This window comes from Sipha flava, unplaced genomic scaffold (genome assembly GCF_003268045.1).
Source record: "Sipha flava isolate LNK unplaced genomic scaffold, YSA_version1 64_pilon_pilon, whole genome shotgun sequence".
Lineage (NCBI taxonomy): Eukaryota > Metazoa > Arthropoda > Insecta > Hemiptera > Aphididae > Sipha > Sipha flava.
In genome coordinates this window covers 57,462-62,703 of record NW_020273604.1, presented here as the reverse complement: position 1 = coordinate 62,703, position 5,242 = coordinate 57,462, and positions in this window count along the sequence as shown.

The following is a 5,242-nucleotide window of genomic DNA, read 5'->3' as shown; positions in this document are numbered from 1 at the left end:
TTATAGTATATATAATAACTAATATATACTTATTTATTTTGTATTCAATCAAACATCACTAAATTTTGTATATAGGTTAGGTAGCGTATATTAACAGTATTTTAAATTCTTTAATTATGTATACCTTCTAATACTTAAATATACATGCGTATATAAACATATACATCTAGAGAAGCTATATTGTAAAGATAAGGGCTCTCAGTTTATATACATTTATATGTAAACGCTCAAATTATTGTGTATCAGACTGAACTAACATAATAAGTTTTATACATTTTATTTATTTATATTGCGATGTCAATTAATTATGTAAAATATATTTAATATAAATACATGTTCTTGTTTTCAATACCATTTTCTTAGCACGTCGTTTTGGCGTATACACTTTACAGTAGAGGTGGCCAATTTTTTAAGGCTTATGATCGACTTCTAAGTTTTTCTAAGTGTCATGATCGACAAAAAAAAAAAAAAAGTTGTCACTGAGCAAAATAGTTTTTTTGTTTATGCATAAGCATGTTACACTTCATTTATTTCTCCTACTTAAAATATTAATAAGTAATAATAATTTTAATTTTACAATTTTACATAACACGTATTTCAGTATATTTTTCATCAATTTATATGTACACGATGAATACCGTTATTTAATACAGAAATCCATTAGATTACGTGCATATACCTACATAGATACTCGATCTTAGTGTATAATTTCGTTTTTCATAATTATTTACTATTATTATTATTATTATTATTATTATTATATATTGCTAATTAATTGTTATTTATCTAATTTTTATATTCATGGGTTGAACAAATATAAAAAAAATTACAAAAAAATAAATATTTAAATTTTTTTCTGAAAAAAAAAAATGAAAATGAAAAGGAGTCACGATCGTATCAAACTTATATCATGATCGATTTATTGGCCATTCCCATTATACAATATGCACATAGATTAACGATTTTTTAACAGCATTTACATAGAAATTTATAATCACGTACGCAGGACCGTATTTAAATGTTTCCCGTGTATAGGTCTATGCAATATTGCTGCTCTAAATAACTAAAATAATAAACCATACTAACTGAATTATTATTAAACTACCTACTATAAAATATATATTAATTAGTTAAGTATGCAAGACAAATTTTATTTAAATAATAAAACATAATTTCTTAAGATTTAGACCATTTCAATTAATGATGAATAACAAAGTACATTCTTCAAATTTACCGCTGTAGATGTTTATAATGCCTGCATATGAATACGCCATTGCTATACGTACAATTTTCATTCATTATAACAGCATTTGGGTGTGTACGATCCACGATTACAAACACCATTGTTCTGTTTAAAAATCGCATCTTGTCGCCGGGCTGCAGTTTACACCATCTGCACTTCAAATATCCGCCGACATCGGACACATATTACGTGCACATTCCTCGAAAGAATTGCTATTTTTCACAACCATTGGTGAGAGGCGGTGACGACATCCGAAAAGTAATGAAAAAATTGTTTTCGATGATAGATTAAAGGAACGAAATATTTGTATATTATGCGCAATAGAGATCCCGAATTAAAAATGTAAAAGCGTATCAAGTTAGTGCATAGACTTTCATGATCATTCGAATGGCAGATCTGCCTTAAAAACTTTATACTTTTCATTAGTTCGATCTCAAATAGAATATGCCTCATTAATTTGGCATACAGATAATATCGGTCAAAATACGAGCCATTCCTCAGTACAAAATAATTTTTTTAAGATATCTATCTTTTAAATGTAATGTTGACCGAATTCCCCATTCGGGTTATGATCAAATTGGTGATTTTTTTAAAATTGTTTCGTTAAAAAATAGATATCTTACTTTAAATCTAAATTTTTTGAATAAATTATTGCATAATATGATTGATTGTCCTGAGCTTCTATATCAATTAAATTTTAAAATAAACCCAATAAACTCTAGAAGGAAAGACACATTTTATTGTCTGCAGGAAATTCTAATTTAGCTTTTGGTTTTGTTTCATTAACTCATTCTTGTCTTTCTTTTTATTTGATATTTATTTTACTTTTCATTATTTCCTTATCATATAAAATAATTACCATGATCAATTACCCATCAAATACAATTACTTATCCATTCTTTATTTGTCATTACTTATTATTATTATTATTTATATCATAACTAAATACTTACCTAAATATGTTATATTTTTCTATAAATTATCTATATATTCTTAAAATGTTTTGTTTTGAAATGTATTCATACTTACAACTTTACACTCACTATATTATGTTAAAATATTTGTAATTGGAATTTTATTCCGTAATAAAGAATTATTATTATTATTATTATTAATACTTTCCAAATAGTTAAACATTTAACTACAAAAATAATACGTTCACGGCTTCGTAAACCGCGGCTTATTTCTCTTGTTAAACTCTCTCCTCCATCGTCTAGGCTTTTTCCGTATCGCGTTCACTTCAGTTTTTTTCAAGCCCGCCCAAAGACGCGACCACGATGTCGTCGTCTAGACCAAATAATCTATGGCCTAACAATGTATTACGTATATATATATCACCTATATGTATGACATATAGGTACTTCACGAACAATATAATAATTTGTTACCGCAAGTTCAATTTCTTGTAGATTATTATGATACCGGTACGTGGACGCAAAAATAACTTTAATAACAATAATAATAATAAATATATTATTTATACATGTACGAGAACAAAAGCGATACGCTGCCGTGCACGCGCTTTATTGTTTCGGCGCTGTAATTAATTAGTCGAGCCGCCCCGCCGTTGTACGGTCCACGCGTGCGTCACGCCCGACGCACTGCGGTCTAACGATCTGAAATCCGCCGCGGTTTTCGCATACGCATACTGCGCGAATCTCGTCTATGACACACGCGTAGACGATGGTTACGAACACGACAGCAACTGCATGCCGTACTCGTACCAACAGTGGCGTACGCGGAGGGAGTGCTGACGAGCTGATATCTCCTCCCCTTGCCGATATTTATTTTTATGTTTACCTACGATCTAAAATGGTACCTGAAGTTCATGGTTATATCTGTGCCGATAATCATGCTTAGAATTTCAATCATATATTTACCTAATTGTTATAATTTACTAAAGTTTCCGACAATCAACGCATCGTTAAGTAATTTAATCAGCTACATTAGAGAGAACATTTTCAACAATTTCAACATTTAAATTTATACTTTAGATTAACCATAACGGAGGAACATTTTAATGGATTAGCTATAGCAAATATAAAAAAAAAAAAAAAAATATGAACTTATCGAGTTTGAAGTTCTACAATAATTTTCAAAAACCTCATTTAAGTGACTACAATTATTAGATAGGAAAAAAATAAAAATATATTTTATTGCCATTATTTTTATAATTATATTTTATTACCATGTTAGTTTTTTTTCCATATATTTTTTTATATTTTATGCAAAATATAAGTAACAACTGAGAAAGCACCTTCTTTATTTTTCAAACCAAATCTTGTGACAGTAATTATTACTTTTGAAATCCCCCCTCCTCATTGAGAAATCCTGCGAACGCCACTGCGTATCAGCAGTCACACGTGACAGGTGTGTGACGATTAAATTAATCAAGGAATCCGCGATTTCGTCGTCGTTTGTTTCCTGCAGAAATATAATTTTCACGTGTGTAAACACTGACACGCAAAAGGAATGTACTCGTAAAACTATTTTCCACACGAATTCGTCAAACAAATTGAATACAATGCACCTTTATTACCTTTATCTAATTGTGTTTTAATTGCTACGGATTAGTTTGATATGAAATACCATAATTCGTGTTTAATCTTAAACATACCCATCAATAGTGCTTTATGTTAATATACAAAAGCTGTAGACACTTATTAGGGGTGTTCTGGACTGCCAACCATTTTCGACTAATGTTTACATATTATGCCTATGATAGCAGCCGAACATTTAATGTGTGCGGTGCGTGTGTACTTTATGTTCCTATTGCTTCAAATGTTTCAAGTAAACATTGGTATACGACGGGAAAGGGTTGATGAGCCGACAATCATCGGGCCGACAGTACATGTGGCTGACAACACCATATAGTCGAAAACCCATGGCCGAAAAATTCTGATATACTTAATATAATTTTTACAATTTTACATTTTTATTTTGTTCTTATACTAGTGCTTATCTAATCCACTGTTTAAGGCTTATACATATATAATAGCTAATAGACCGATTATAATATAATACCAATATATTTTAGAGCAATGTAGAAAATTTGGTATTTTATAAAATGCCCGATATAAGCTGACAATGTATATAATGCCCTGATTATCTACATTGCCCGAAACAGGTATACATAACAAAATAACACTAAAATCTATTAATATTTACTGTCTTCAATAGGTTTTGTATTTTTGTACCGATGCACACTTACAACAATAAGGTTATCACCTATGATAACAGTAATTACTTCCGTCATCACATAAATTAACCCGTTTCACATGTTACACTAATAATACCAATAATAATCGAATCCTATCGCATCGAAGTGATAGTTTTTTCGTTTTCATTCAGTTACAGTTAAGTACTAATACATCACGTCACGTTTCTTTTTAAGTTAAAGTTTTACTTATTTTTCTATAATGGAGGGTGTGAACAATAAATTAATTTTAAACGGTTATTTAATGATAAAAAATAAAGTTCGGGATAACCAATATTATTGGGAATGTGAAAAAAGGTGTCACAAAAAAAGATCACGGGATACTTTAGACAATTTTTGTAATGCTAAAGCTATAACAAATGTATTTAATGGCATACACAATATTTACGGGACTCCTTCATTATATAATCATGCACCTGAGGCACATCGAAAAACAATAATAAAAGTACGTAAAATTCTTAAAGAAAAGGCACAATCCATCCGTGATAAGCACAAATTTTACAAGAGGTAATAACCAATATACCACTTATTACTATACCTTATATGATTTCAACAGAAGCCGCAAGAAAAATTATAAAATGCCAAAGAAGAAAATCGTTACCGACTGAACCAACTTTATTAAAAGATATTAACATTCCGGATAGACTTCGAAATGCTTTTAATGGTGATGCTTTTTTATTGCGTGAATCGAAAGTTGGAGACGACAAGATTTTAATATTTTCAACCAGGTTTGAACTAGAAAAACTTATAAGAGCTAATTTTTGGATTATGGGCGGGACATT